Genomic DNA, 15,867 nt, shown 5'->3' on the forward strand with positions numbered 1-15,867 from the left:
ACACTAACAATTATAACAGTGATCATAAAAGTAGGACTGGTGTTAATAATTTCAACAGTTGGAGTCAGGCAGGTCGACAGCAGTGGGACATGTTGATTCTGTTAAGACAGAGAGAAGCATATGCCTAAGAGAAACAGTGCACACCTGAACACACACTCGCACAGGGAAAGTCACATGTGTGGAAATGTTGAGTGACGCAGCGCTGGAGAGTGATGTAACCAACCATCAGCATCCTGCTCCTCAAGAGAGATCAACACCTCTCCAGTTGACGTTAAGCTGATGAAAAAGGGGACCGCTGATGATCACCTGGCCAGATTAGGTTCTTCTTCTCCTCCTTCTCTGTCACTATTTCAAGATCTCCATTCTGATCCCAAGGCGTGATAATGTGTATTCTGTTACCTTGTGATGAGGTTGAGACGGACAGACATGCAGACCTATAGGTGAGTGAGAACCTGAGTGAAATGAGAGTCAGTAAAGATTGTGTTTCAAACTGCCAGGATAAAGTTTCCACTGTCTACGTACAGAAAGGAAACTTTAAGGATCAAATCAGGACAGCTGTGACCAAATGCCTGACCAATCAGGGGAAACATTATGACTGCCTGTCAGACATCATGGAGGGCAAAAACCCAAACTCCAGACAATCAAAGACTTGGAGGGGCTCTGATGCTGACTTTTCCAGGGTAAATAACAAACTCTCAATGAGTTTGCATTTCCTGTGTGACTTTACAAAGGTGATTCCTTGGTGACTGCTAAATGTAAATGTTCCTGTATTGAAGTAGTATTGAATGAAGAAAAAAAGACAAGTTAATCAATCAATCACATTTATTTATAAAGCACATTTAAAAACAGCAACAGCTGACCAAAGTGCTGTACAAGAAACAAGAGCGCAATACAGAATAAAAAGCAAAACAAAAACAACAAGGCAAAACTCACACATACATGTTTGCCTACACACATACACACAGAATACTAACAATATAATTAGACAATAATATCATAAGACATTTTACTTAAAAGATTCCACAGAGGGGGCAGACCTGACTGAGGGAGGAAGGCTGTTCCACAAGTGAGGGGCCTTGACCGCAAAGACTCAGTCACTTTTAGTCACGCTAAGTTTATAGCGAGAGTGAGGCACAGCTAGGAGGCCCATGTTAGAGGATCTGTTTACAAATCATGATGAAAGTGGAAAAAAAATATATGTTTAAATATTGTTTTTTAAAACATGGTTCAGGACCACGTCTCAAACACAACCCATTTCTGTTTCATACACACGCCCAGGGGTGGAGCAGCGATTTTAAAAGTGCAGGTGTTCTAATGCTAGTATATTACCACCCTCTAGCAAATCAACACATTCTGTTTCATTTAATGTCCAATAACTAATGTTAGCTGACACATCATACAACAAGACAAAGTTACAAAAGATAATAATTAGACACTAACTTTATGAACATCCATTGTGAGTAACCCAGTTAGCTCTAAAAACCTGATTCAAAACTGCTCTTTGTGATGCTTTTATTTTGCTTTTCTTATTGCCTTATGACCTCAGTCTCTTTATTTCCGGTCTTCATATAAAATTTGCTTTTATTTTGAAAAACTGCAAAGGGGACTTCTGCTACATTGTAAAGTTACGGGAGTAAATACATACAGCTAAAAGAACAACCAAGAGGAGAAAATGTTACACTTACGTTGTTTTGTGAGGTGGATTTATCTTAAAAACATCTGTTTGGGTGACTAACTCTCTTTCAGGAGGATGCTACATGTAGCATGTATCCATTTATTAGCTCTGAGCTCTGACTCAGCCCATGATGAGTGACAGGAGGATTAAATGCACGTAACTTTACCTGCTTCAACTGTAACCAAACAGCTATGATTGGCTTAATTGTCACTTAATAAATCTTACTTGACCAATAGGTTTTCAACGATGACTCCACTGGTAAAAAGTGTGGGGGATGAAAATACGTTTCAGTGAAAGTGTGGGTGTCGCAACACCCACAACACCCACAACACCCACGAGTGAGACGCGCCTGCACACGCTTGATTCACTCCTATACCTCTGACGTTGATTTCACACACCCGCCGTAATAATGTACTATGTATTACTCTGCAACGATAGAATTAGGCTACATTTATACTTTCCAAGTAATTCATTTTATAAACTTTGAGAAAATGTTGTCACGATCATATCAGAATTGATCTAATTGCACAAAACTAAAGTGAACTAAAGTGTAAAATAGCTGATTTTATTGGTGCAAGAGGTCCCAGTTTGTAGATATGCTTTTTCAATGATATAGCACACTTTTACAATTGTTTGTAAATTATTCCGTGGACCCCCAAGTTATGGTTCGCTGACCCCTGGGAGTCCTGGGACCCCACTTTGAGATCACTGGTTTACAAGATCCATTTCTTAAAATTCAATTCAAAAGGGTTCAATAAAAACACATGGAACGTAACAAACGTCTGAAATACAAGTCAAAGATTTTTAGTGCAATAAAACAATTAGTCAAATGAGATTTACTTTCTGAAGGAAATAAGGATCTGTAAAACACTAAGGATAAATGAAGGTGCACTACATAATAACTAAAATAGTACAAAACCCACCTTACCAGTGCTGAACTGCCGTCAGATGTGAAGGTCAATAGAGTGAGTGCTGAAGCTATTATAATCCTTCTCATTACTCAAAGGCCGTGGCCGTGGCGAGCCCTCAATCTGCATATTTCACCAAGGTGGTTTGTAACTCGGCTGTAGATACTCCAACCTGACCAAACCTTCACATGTACCTGAACATAATTATATGACATCATTTTTATTATTATAATTAATTATTTTAATTCCACCTGTCAGTGTTCATAATCTCATGGCTGGTCGGTTTATCTTCCAGGGGATTCAGTAGACCGGTCCTACCTAAAGGGGCTTGGTTTAAAAACACTGGAAGAATAAATCTTGAGTGAGGAGCTTCAGAGTTTAACATTTTATTGTGCAAAAATCCATTTAAGCCCAATCATGAATTAAAGAACAGGACTTCTCAGCACATCTCATGAGATGTGTCATGATCTGAAATATAACCCAGACTAACAGATCCAAGATTTGATGAACAGGTCAGAAGAATTTTGTTAGATTTGCTTTTCTTTTGGTTGAGAAACCCAAAAGAATCAAATGATTGATCTGACTTAGTGAATACAGAAACTTTGAATATGGCCTTTTTATTTGAAATCAGCTTATTTCACTCCTGCCTCACATGTGCAAGCTTTGTAAAAATGCAACAGCAAAGCTTCCAGCCAAATACTTAGGCCAAATTTAAGCGTTGAGCGTTTTTTTTTAGAGGTGGCTTGATAGTTTTGAATGAGTCTTCTTAAAGCTGTCTGGAGGCTGAGAGAAAAAAAAGGAGCGTGGGAGAGTTTGGGATGTTCTTCTTTTTGGTTTTCCATTTGTTTCAGTGGATTCAAAAAAGTGAGTTTGCAACTATCTGCAGTTCATACCACTGCAACATCGAATACAAAACCCAAAGAAAGAAAATGATATCAATCATTTGACTTTAGAGGAGGAGGAGTATATGTATGTTAGACTTGAAACAGCTGTGATCAAACAAGAATAAAAGGAATACATTTAAAATGAATGACAGAAATCGACACACAGGGACAGCAGACTGTGTTAAGTCACCTGATAGCCTGCAATCTGCTGCAAAGGATTCTCTTTATACTGACAGGGATTTTCAAGTCAGTAGGGAGTTTTGTTGATAAGCTGTGAACCTGCTTTGAATATGAATTATTTCAGCCTGGGCAGAAAGACATAGGTGGCTCATTTACACTGACTTAGCTCATTGAAGGGTGTGCGGTTTGGAATATTTTTACATGACATTACATCGTTTTCTGTAAATCAGCCTTCACTCACTATTAGAAAGACTGAGTTGATGGTAATTTATCAGAACGCTGCCATTCTCAGCTTCCAAAACAGCAAAAGCCTTCCAAATCTCAAACAGTATCTATTGTTTACAAGTCCAGGATTACCCTGAAAGCGTCCATTTTTTATATACCAACTGAGGCACTGCTTGCAACAGACAAGAAACATGAATTTACGTTTAATTTGGTTAAAGGAAGAATGTGCCACTTTTTGATCCAGTAGATTTCGCTCTTGAGCAACAACATTAAACCAACACAAACTGCTGTTTAGCGACACCTCTGAAGCCTCCGCTCTCCTCCAGTGACTCACCTCCAACCCAGGTGTAACCTCCGGTCTTGAATGAAGCCAATGTGGAATGCAAACTGCTGCAGTTCCTCGAGTGTCGGCTTGAGGCTGGCTCCAGGAACACCAGAAGTCACACGCACACAACAGGCAAAAAAGCCATTTTTACAGCATAAATAAACATGTTTACCTCCTGGTATAAAAAAAGAATAGGTCTGATTAGTTATTGTCGTACCTGGCACACAATGTACGGGGGTGAATTTGTTTTAAAGGGCTCCGTTTTGATTTTGAAAACGATATGTGTTATCCATAGTAGCTGACATGATTGACAGGTGGGCGTGATGTAATGGTTGGTCAAGAGGCTTCAAACCCGCCTCTGCTCCAGCTCTCAGCCTGTCGTTAGGTTGACTGAAAGTTAAACTGAGACAGGATTTCATGCATGACGGCAGCTGCCGATGAGCCTCCAGAGCCTCCGGAGTTCCCCTGACGTCACTCAGGCTTCATCCATTAATATTTACAGTCAGTGGATACATCACAATCCCAATAAGCAGTGAGTAGACTATGTGATACTTCTTTTCTCCAGTCCTTGACTAAAACAGCTTTATACCCAAGGTTGTACAGCTGGCGGGACTCAGGCTTCTCACTCATTGTAGACAGTCACGACTCAGAGAGACATTCACAGAGGATATACTTGATTTCTGCTTTATTCGTGTCTAAAATGTCGCACATTCTTATCTTCCTTTAAAGTCACAATTTTTCCCGTGAATTTTTCCAAATAGTTTGTGTTTTCCAAAACATACATGTATAGTGTCAGTGAAGTCACTAGAAGGTTTAGGAAGAGCTGTTTTGAAGCCCAACAATGGCCGTCACCATATTGGAAATACAGACTATAACTAACTTCCGGCTAATTGAGAAGTAGGCAAACGAGCCAAATGAATCTTGGTTCTTGACGGAATTTAGCTGAAGTTTTGGTGTACCGTCCCTTGTAGAGTCCAAATACATAAATAATGATCTGTAGGTAAATGTAAGGGACCAAGCAATCAGGCAAAGGACAAAGGTGTAAATAAAGAGCAAATTTACTTTAATTAAGTTGAGAAAATCAGTAACAAAATTGATCAATGTAAACATACCAAAAATGTGAGGGGGAAAAAAGGGCCCAAAATCAAAAAGAGGTCAACTTATAGAATAAGGAATGCTTCAACCTTACAAAACAAACATAACAAACAGACCTAACATCAACTTACACAAGTGGGGTTATATACACAATGGACTAGTCCAATATAAACACAAAGGGGGGGGGGGGGGGGGGGGGGGGGGGGGGGAATTGAATACAAACTTAACAGAATTTAGAATTTAATTATCTTGAAAAAAGCAATTCAAATAAAGAGAAACAGATAATTTTTTGGAAATCATGAGTCTGAGGCAGGGCTTAAAAGTCTATCTTTGAATGGCAGCGGGCCTTTTGTCAGAGGATCAGGGTAAACAAACAAAGGGTCAAAAAAGGTTTTACTCAACCATTAAAACAAATGAAATCCTATGACTGAATGTGAACTATATTGGTTGCATCCAAATTAAGAAACAACTGTTATGAATGCAATATGGGGCAGCTGTATAGGGACTTGGGTTGGGAACCGGAAGGTCACTGAAGTTCTGGTGCGGGCTCTCCAGCCCCCCCCCCCCCCCCAGATTTACTAAGATCCCAAGTAAAGAGTGCTAAATTACGTGTTCACTCCAACAAATTGCACGTTTGGTTAAAGTGCGATTTGCAGGTGATCTACTAAGAAAGTTTGCGTGAATGACACCATGTGCAAACCTTGTGGAGGCGGTACTATTTAAGTTAGGTTATTGCGTGTTCTACTGGTTTACATCATGGAGAGTTTGGACGGAAAGCAGGACGACTGCTAGCATAAAATAGGTATCATTGGAAGCGGCAAATAAACGCACAATATTTTTGAGTTATAGGAGATAAATCTGAATATTACAAAAAGAAAATTTGACTTCTTTAACCTCGTTATTAAACAGGGCCTCTCTTTTCTTCCCTTAATCTTAAGAATGAATTGTCATACTTTGTGCAGGAGGTGCGAGCTGTGTCCTCTGTGGCGCTCAGGCGTGACACTCGGGCCGTTGTTGCGCACCAGACAGCTGGCCAGCGCTGTGTCTGATCGGACATAAATGTCCTGGAAAGAGATATCGAAGACGGGGGTACAAGCAGTGGTGAGGTACCCCAATCCAAGCATCCTACAGAGTAGCAGCAGCGGGCTTTAGAGGAAGGAGACGCGCGCATTATGGAGAGGAGCGTACCAGAGGGGGCGATCTGGGGGAGAGACGCGCAACCCGAGAAAAAGAAAATCCCAGTTTAAAATGTAATGTTGGTGAAAAGAGGGAAATAGGAAGACATAAATGTAAATGTTGAAATTCTTTAGAATACAGAGGCTGTGAATGTTCAGTTTTGTTGGCTATAAATATGCAACAATATAGTTTAATCATGGTGTTTCCTGCTGTCATTCCAAACATGTTAACATGTGTGGGGAAAAACGCGATCTGTATGCCTTCTTTGATTGTGCCTATGTCTCCTCCTTTTTCTCCTTCATTTTCTCCTCCCAGTATTTTGCACGTTAGGGCAGAAATGCCCCATATTGCATATTCATTAAGGCAAACGTACTAAATGGACAATGAGCGTTGTTTTGCTCATATGGAAGACGCAATCCTTTGCCGTTAGTAGATCAGATAGCACTTTTTTTGCGGCTGGTATCAAGTTTGCACACGTTTTAAGACACGCAAACCTTTAGTAAATCTGGCCCTAAGAGCGCTAAAAACTAAATATGCAAAAGTCTATAAGACAGGAGCACAAAATACCAAATCTGCTTCTTCATCTGTTCACCTCCATTGATATAACATATTCACCTCCTTTTCAAGTTGAATAACTCGGGTATCCATGGCTGTGTCCCTTTCTCGTTTCCAAATCCAATGAAGGATGCAGACACTCACTGCAAACACCAGTATTGTACACATAGCTTCTAAGCTGACACTTTGGCCACTCAGGATTAAAACAGGAACAAACAAAGCCGCTCTAACATTCACAAGCCACCTAAGAAAGAAGGTGACCAGCAGAAGGATGAAGTTGATCATCTTGTAGCAAAGGAAAAGAAGAAGAACATCCAGGACAACTGATGTGACCTGATCTATTGTAATTTTTTTGTCTTGAAGGTCGGCTGTGGAGACATGCAGGTGAGAAGCTTGTATCATTAACAGGAATGAGAAAAAGGTTTCATGTAAAAGCAAAAAGCTATAACATTTTCATTCTAAGGCATTACCTTCCTGGCAATGCTTCAAGTGGTGCATTAAAATGACTCTGAATCTGAGGGACTGAGGCCAAGATTATTGGTTCATGTCTGTCAGCACCGGGACGAGCTAAAGTGATACTCAGTGTTATTTTAAATGATCTTAGAGCAGAACATCCAATAAGGATGGCAGATGCACAAGTCTCAAAATATATTAACTAAAACATTTTTAATAAAGTCAAAATTAAAAAAAAATGACTTTTATTTTGGATCTCAGATTTCAGATAATTTGGATCTTAAGTGTATTTAAGACCACACAAAGTAATTTGTTCAGTGGGAAAAATCTGTTGGTTCTCCTTTAGCTGTACTCTTGTGATGCCATTATGCTCAACACTGGCAGCGACCTCCTGATGAGAGGGGGGCCTGAAGCTCAAACTACTTAATTGTGGTCATGCTGACTGTCAGTAAAAGGTTTGAGTTTATTGACTATACTAAGGTTTTCCTGCATTAACTATGAATGAAATACATTAGTTTGGAATTTTTGCTGAGTTAGTTGAAAGAAAGGACTAACCTGTTTATGAACACTGATATTTTCACATTACATATTTATTTCACAAATTGCAACTAACTTGAGCCGAATGTTCTATGGGAACTGCATGACATAATAAATTATCTTTACCTTGGATGCCAACAACCTGCAGGAAACGTTTGTGAGCGTGTAAGAGCATGTCCAGAACACAACAACTTGCAGCCAGAACCAGCAAGATGAGGAGCTCCAAGAGCTGGATAAACACAGAAAATAAAACCTTGATTAATAAAGGTTGTCACATACATAGTGTACGTGTCTGCAATTGTCTCACCTTTAAGGGATTCAGACATTGTGATGAACAATGAAGTAACATGTTACAGGGAGGTTCACAGCGACTAATATCTGAGTCGGTTAAACAGAAATTTTGATTAAGACTAGTTGACTAATGTAAAGGTAAGCAAACAAAAAGCACTTCTAGCTCCCCCTACCAGATGCTATGAATTCACTGTGCTGGTCTAGCTAGTGTTACAGTTTAGACACATCATTTGAACGGCATTGTGGGCCAACATTATTAATAATTTGTTTAAAAAACTAGTGATCCTGGTATCTACTTAACTTTTTATTTAGAAGAAGAACAAGACCTACTTTATTAACCCTTTAGGGGAAATCCAGTTTTTCACACTGTTATTGGATATTCAGACCAGGAATAAACAAATACACATGCACAAACAATCCAATGGACATGCATTAATGGAGAGATGTCAGCGTGAGGGGCTGCACAAGAAAGAGCGCCCGAACAGTTGAGGTATTAGTGCCTTGCTCAAGGGCCTTTTGGCAGTCCTCAGGAAGTGACCAGTCTCCAGTCCCCAGACCAATTTCTAGATAATGATTTGTACTTAGGCTCCAGACCCAAGTCTGTCTCCAAACGGGAGCAGCAACTGAGCCTCCAATGTCGATGTATTTATCATATTCTTTACAGACAATGGATGTTTGTTTGTTTTTGTTTGATAAAGTAACAGTTGGTAAAGAAGCTGCAGGTAATCAGGATGTTCATGTTTTCATTGACCTCGTAAACACTTTTCTATGTTAACATACAATATGGCCAGCTGATTATATCACATAATGGTGTGTTGCATAACAACTCTGGATCTGTACAGCTGACATATTGTTTTTAGTTACTTTACTGTGTGTCAGTGCCACAGACTGACAAACAGACATTACAGGAACCCTTTTCACACATACGGAAATCTCCTGAAAAACTCTGGAGATTTGCAAACAGGCAAATTTTTTACCCGGACTTTACCCGGAGTTTCTCCTCCAGACCCCTAGTATTTCATCCGCAGAAAGTCAGAGTAAGCTGATGTCTGAACGCGGCCGAATATACTCCGGAGGATTCACCTCGAGGTGAGAAGAGAATGGAGTTTATATACAGTGACTGTTTAAAGTGTCTGCCCGCGACCACTTCGATCTCCGTGCACGTAATTAAACGTCTGCATTCTGTTTTCTGTTCGTCAGTATGTTGTTCTCCTCTCTTTTGTGGATGTTGTCATTCCATTGGACTACACATAGCACTGATATGAAGGCAAATTCTCATTATAGCGTCGTGTAGCGGACTCTGTTGCTTCGGCCGCTACTTCTGCGTTGTTTTTTTTACGTCACGCCCCCCCCCCCCCGCTGTGGGGAGCATATGTGAACAGCTAGGTCGGGAGAATCTCCGAAGCGGTCCTCCTGTAATTATCTAGATATTAACAGCTAGGGATAGTCAAAAAAGATTCAAATACGGCGTAAGGAGCGTCTGTCTAACTCCAACCTGTTGCATCTGCCTTCTTACCTCAGCCTGTATTTCCAACCGCAGTTTCTCCATTCGATTCATCATGAGACTTATCGCCACAAACACTCTGAACCAGAACAAACTTTCAGTTAGTAATTCCCAACTTGTCAGGTCATGCAGCCGTACACTTAAAAGTCTGACAGCATGAAGCAGCAAAGAAGGACACACTTCCTCAAAGTGTAGCTGATAGGTCCTCCACCTAGAAAAGGAATGCGTTTGACCTTTGAGAACGTCTTTGAGAAGAAAGGGTGTGGCCCTGATACACACGATTATTAAGACTGTGTTGTCTCGTGGTGTTATTTGAGTTATCTGCCTAAACTGGTTTTATTCTGCGTCACAGCGATAAGGAAACACAAGTAGAGAGACTTGTTGTACTTTCACACTTGCAGAAATCTAATGAAAACCTCAATATATTTTCCGAAGGAGCTGTATGTGTGAATGCAAACAGTCAATTTTTTCGCTCAGACTTCGCCCGGAGTTTCTCCTGCAAGACCCCTTGTATTTTTCCCGCAGCAGGTCTGAGTGGACTGATGTGAGAATGCAGCAGGATATTCTCCAAAGAATTCAACTCAGCCAATAGGAGGGAGGGAGGGAGGGGGGGGGCGGTGATGTTTCTATACTGTGACTGCTGCACGGTGCATAGAGTGTCTGTAAGCGACCACTACTATCTCTGTGCACATAATTAAACGGCTGCATTATGTATGTACAGTATGTTGTTGTTGTGATTCTGTTGAACTACACGTAGCATTGATAGAAAGGCAGATATTGTCATTATAGTGTTGTGTAGCAGACTATGTTACTTCATCTGCTACATGCTGCTGGAGACCCCCCTCCCGTCTGACAGAGATAGTCTCCAGCTGTGAGTAGCATGTGTGAACAGCCAGGTCAGGAGAACCTCCAGAGCAGTCCTCCCGAACCTCCTGACTAGCGCCAGTGCTCCGATCCGTGCTCAAGCATGGTACACTTCCTTGGCCCTGGCATGCTTGGAAGAGGTGTGCTTCAGCATGGTATAGTTTATACACAAGCACAAGCACAGGTACACAACGCTGGCAGCCTTTATTATCTTGCAATCCCGGAGTGTTCTGACTGTATCCGACTAAAATGTCTCAAAATAAGCCACAAAGTCAGTAAAGTATGTGTCATGTTCTCTGTGTTGTTCTCCGATGTGTTGACGCTGACTTGACAGCACATCCCTTTTATTTAGTTATTTCAATTCCGTCTGTCTTGTAAACTAAGGACGTGTCATGATCACGTAGAGACATGCATGTGTTGTATTAAGACAGTATGTACAAGAGGTAACCGGCTCAGGCCCGGTTAGTCCTGGAGCAGTGTGAGTGCAGGCCAGCGGGGGAATGGGGAGGGGTAATCGTGCTTAAGCGGGACAAACAGACCTGATGTGGTCACTGTCCTGCTGATCAACCTGTCCTCTCCTCTTTAACCCAGCTCCTATGTTCCCACCTTGCCATCTCTTCTACAAGACTTTTCTCTATGCCATCAAATTCTTTCAATCCTTTCAATTCCTCTGTTACATTATAATGATTATGTCCCTTTTCTGCTCTCTTTCCCCCTCCCCTATCTCTATTCCACACTGTGCGGCATGTGTGAATCTGTCTATTCACAACGTCCGCTGAGAGAGCAATTAACCTGATCAAAACTTGCTGGTGCTGAGATCAAACATGTCTCACTAGGGGAGGGTTGGAAAGAGAATCAGAGAGAGAGCGGAGCGAGAGAGAAACCAAGAAATCAGAGGAGAGGCAGAAGAGAAGAGAGTTCTGAGGTGAAAGGGAGGGAAAGTTGGACAGGACCATCTGGCAGGACCTTCAGGTGGCCATCAGTGTGAAAGTGTTCGTTCAAACAGTTTTTAAATAGCTGAGTGACTCATTGATCTTCTCATGCACACACCTCCCACCCCGGCTCATCAGACCCCAGCACGCCGGCTGCTGCGATCTCATCTCAGCCCCTCTCGCCTGTGAGGGATTAAACTCTTAATCCTCCAGACTGAGGCTTGCTATTAGTACCAACAAGGCTGCAGCTATCTGTGTTTGTTTTCTGATGTGTGTGTGTGTGTGTGTGTGTGTGTGTGTGTGCTGTCGTCTGTTGTACTGCATGGCGGTGTGTGTGAGATGGATGGTTAGCAGCTGCAGGTATGGGTGTGTGTGAGATTAATAAACTATAATAAGGCAGGGACACAGAGAGTGTGCTTGAGGTGGTAAACACATAAATAAGTTAGCTTTTTCAACGTCGGAGATGTTCCCCATCTACCAACTGTGAAAAATCCAGACGCGCGCGTGTGTGTGTGTGTGTGTGTGTGTGTATGTGTGTGTTTGTCTGTATGTGTGTGATAGAGTATGAGAAAATGACAGACAGAATTAAAAAGGCATATTGCATTACTGTCTCAGTGAGGCAGATTGCAGGGCACATAATCCATTCAGCTGTGACCGAAACGTTGTCTCCTTTGTGAGATGAAAAAAAGAGTGAAAACTAATAGCCAGTGTGTGTGATCAGTCTCATGTTGCATACACTAACCAGCCCCGGGCATATGCTGCACTGCAGGTTAATGAATAGTGATGGAGGGATTCAATAAGCAGAACATGTACATTCTCAGCACACACACACACACACACACACTGTGACCCCCACCTCTTCAGTTTCCATCTCTCCCCTCACTAATGTGTTGTCTGCTCCGTTAGCAGACGTAAGGACCTGGACAAAGTGTTTGCTTGTTTTAGCAGTTCCCTCCCTCAGGCGAAGGCAACCTAATGAGCTGCCTCTCAAGGACAAAGTGGATGCAAGAGGCCAGCGACGCAGACAAATCTGCAAGCATAATGACAATTTTTCTTGCAGGTGAAGAACTTTCACCTGCATGGTTGAAATGTTTAGTTCCAGCCTTGCGGAGGTAGGTATGATGTAAAAGCAGGTGTTGAAATGGGACCAGTCATGGAGTTCAAAGTCCGGGCTGAACACCGAGGCCTGTTTACTTGAAAAACAGCAACTAGTTTGACCAGCTGTTGGGTGTCACAGAGATTTATCACTGCCCTTTCTACTTCTATTTTCTCTGGCATCCTTGGTGTTCATTTTGTCTTTATTTCAGTGTCCTGCCACACACATCAGGCTGATCCTACAAGGGCTTTGCATGACACTGCTATTGAATATAACATCCAACTTTTCATTTTATATTCATGAAAACAAACAATAAAGGAAGAATGAGCGACTTTTTGATCCAGTAGATATCGCCCTTGAGTGCCAGCATTAACACCCAAACAAACTGCTGTTTGGCGACACCTCCTCTATTCTGAAGCCTCCACTCTCCTCCAGCGACACACCTCCAACACCTCTCCACTCGCGTTCACATGAAGGAGTTATCAATTAGAAAGCATCATAATTAAGCACCATTAAGCGCAAGCGACGGACGGAATTGTCCTTTGCTCGATATGATTGCCTGTGTCCTGCATTGTTGTGTTAGCAGGCTAATGTTAGCGCTCTTTGGTTAACTAGCTTCACATTGCACATAAAATGACACAGAATGACCGTTCTATAAAGACACTTACATGACATCCAAATAAGAAGTGAGTATGTTATTCTTCTTTTCTCTAGTCCTTGACTAAAACAGCTTTATACACAAGGCCGTCCCGTCCATGTAAACATGATGTAAACATGGCTCCTATAGCAACACAGCCAGCAGGACTCTGGCTTCTCACTCATTGTAGACAGTCATGACTCAGAGAGACATTTAGGATATACTTGATTTCTGCTGTATTTATGTTTACAGCCTTCTGCACATTCTTCACTTAAAGGCTTAATATGTGATTTTTTGATCCAGCAGATGTCGCCCTTGAGCACCAGCATGAAACCAAAACAACTCGCGCTGCATTGTTGTGTTAGCATGCTAATGCTAGCAGTCTTTATTATGCTCGTATCTTCACACTGCATGTAAATTTACCTGAAATGAGCGTGATCTAGAAACACAGTTAAGCAGTGAGTACAGTATGTTATTCTTCTTTTCTCTAGTCCCTCAATTAAACAACTTTTATACGTGAGGGGAGGAGTCAGCCGGCCGTCCGGGCGATGTAAACAAAGTGAAGATAGGACTCTGAAAACTCTGAAAACATCACAGACAGTGGGACTCAGGTGTTACACCCATTGTAGACAGTCATGACTCACAGAGTTATTTTCAGAGGATATACTTGATTTATATTATATTTAAGTGTGAAAATCACATAGAAAGACTTTAAGTACTAACTCATTATTTCAAATTTACTAATTTGTACGAAAAGTGCTGCAAGCCTACATTCTTGATTTCTCCAAGTAAGTAGCTGACTTACACGTTTTAGCTCTTTGCAGCCATGTTCCCAAAATCAGTTAGCTTTGCAGTAAAAAGGACAACAGAAAACATTAATGTAATAATAGTAATAACCGGAATGTTCTCTGTTAAGTTACATTTACACCAATAAAATGTGTTACGACCAGTGAATTTCGGACCCAGAGGCAGGACACATAAACAGCGGGGTTGATTGGTAATGAGGTTTATTGTGGCAAATGGAGATGAAGATGGGTTGAAGATTCTGGAGGTTAGCAGAGTGAAGGGGATGATGGCTGACCAGACCAGAGTAGGGGTGTGAGTGTGGCTGAGCAGTTTTGAGTCCAGAGAGCAGGTTGAGGCAGATGGCTGAGCAGGAAGGCAGGTGGGTGAATGGTGAGTGAGAGAGCCATGACAAAATGTGTGTATCGTCTTCATATTACATCCAGTTTAAACACTTATAGCCTGGTAAAATATCAGACCACTGGTCGCATATGGATCTATACTTTTTGTAAACAAAAAGTGATTGTTTCCTGTTCCATGCTGCTCATTTAAAAGGCGTATTGACATCATTCTCAAACTGTATGTGAGAATCGACTCAGATCCCTCCCTGCAGACTCAGCCTTAAAATGTAATTTGGGAGGTAACCGCGCCCCCTGTTGCGAGTGAAGCGATAAGGGTAGGAAACATGGATGAGAGCGTCTCCTCAGTGTCCTTGAAATTCATATAATCGCAGAGGGAATGGGGAGTGAGTTACTGTCAGCCACACAGCACATGTAGCTCTGGTAAAATGTCATCTATCTTTAATTTACTCCTCGTCATCACTGCGCCTGTTTATACCTTCACGCGTAAACTTGAACTTGAGTACCGGTAGTCTTCTCTGTTGCGCACCGCGGCTCTGATTCCCCCTCCCCTGCTCCTCCTCCTGCAGCAGCAGCAGCAGCACTAACTGAGCTGTAACGGGACACTTTCAGCGCACCAAACCGTCACCCGCCGCCTCCATCACTAGTGTGCTCAGACTCTCTGCGCGCCTTCCACGGACTGGGAAGATGCGGACGCAGGAGATGCATCCCTGTTATTACACCATGTGGCGACTGGCAACGGTTGACAACCGGATTTGGTGTTGAATGATCGGAGGATTTGCGAGGAATTGCAACGGAATGTGTCACCATTTGGCGCTCTGGTGAGGAGTAGGGGGCTCTGGATGGTAAGCTGCACCTCATAAGTTATAATGACGCCGCTGTGGTTCGTGTTTGTTGCTGATTTTTTTGTATGAAGTTATAATGTTGTCACGGTATTTTAAGGAAGGATGCTGGTGTATCTAAATGTTGCATACACTGCAACATACTGTAGGATGGGACACATTTTAACTATGTTTATAAATCAGTGTTCACAAAAAGTTAAAAACATGATTGCATGACATTTAAAACATTTAAGTAACATTGTAGTGATGTGTGACTTCACCCTCGAGAAAGGATTTGACCTGACGCGTCCCATTACAGGTTTCCTCTCCACGACATCATTACACGATTTGTGTAATGAGCACTTAATTAATACCCTCTATTAATCAAGCCTGTTTAGAGGAAGCTCGTTGAGGGCGCTTAACAAGTACGGGTAACCTGCTGTGGCAAGTTGGTGAGATCGTGAGAGAGAGAGAGAGAGCAACTCGAGTCCCTCCACCCGCTCCTGGCAAATACAGTCACTGTCGACTTGGCCATAAATATAATATAAGCTCTGAGTGAATGCTGAA

General features: G+C 41.9%; 1 protein-coding gene and 1 long non-coding RNA gene across 2 annotated transcripts in view; one reads left to right on the forward strand and one right to left on the reverse strand.

Annotated features, from left to right (window-relative positions):
* Positions 1-4,525: 4,525 nt before the first annotated feature.
* On the reverse strand, positions 4,526-10,013 carry LOC132973340 (uncharacterized). The gene is made up of 3 exons (XR_009672986.1): positions 9,821-10,013; positions 8,140-8,242; positions 4,526-7,391 (listed from the first exon to the last, which is right to left on the reverse strand). It is a non-coding gene; the product is annotated as an uncharacterized LOC132973340 (long non-coding RNA).
* A 4,796-nt stretch (positions 10,014-14,809) lies between these two features.
* kcng4a (potassium voltage-gated channel, subfamily G, member 4a) overlaps positions 14,810-15,867 on the forward strand; it is a 33,944-nt gene continuing 32,886 nt past the window's right edge. Inside the window, exon 1 of the mRNA XM_061036713.1 lies at positions 14,810-15,324. The gene's annotated coding sequence lies outside the window, so the exon portion shown is untranslated. The remainder of the gene's footprint in view (positions 15,325-15,867) is intronic.

Source organism: Labrus mixtus, chromosome 4, assembly GCF_963584025.1.
Source record: "Labrus mixtus chromosome 4, fLabMix1.1, whole genome shotgun sequence".
NCBI lineage: Eukaryota > Metazoa > Chordata > Actinopteri > Labriformes > Labridae > Labrus > Labrus mixtus.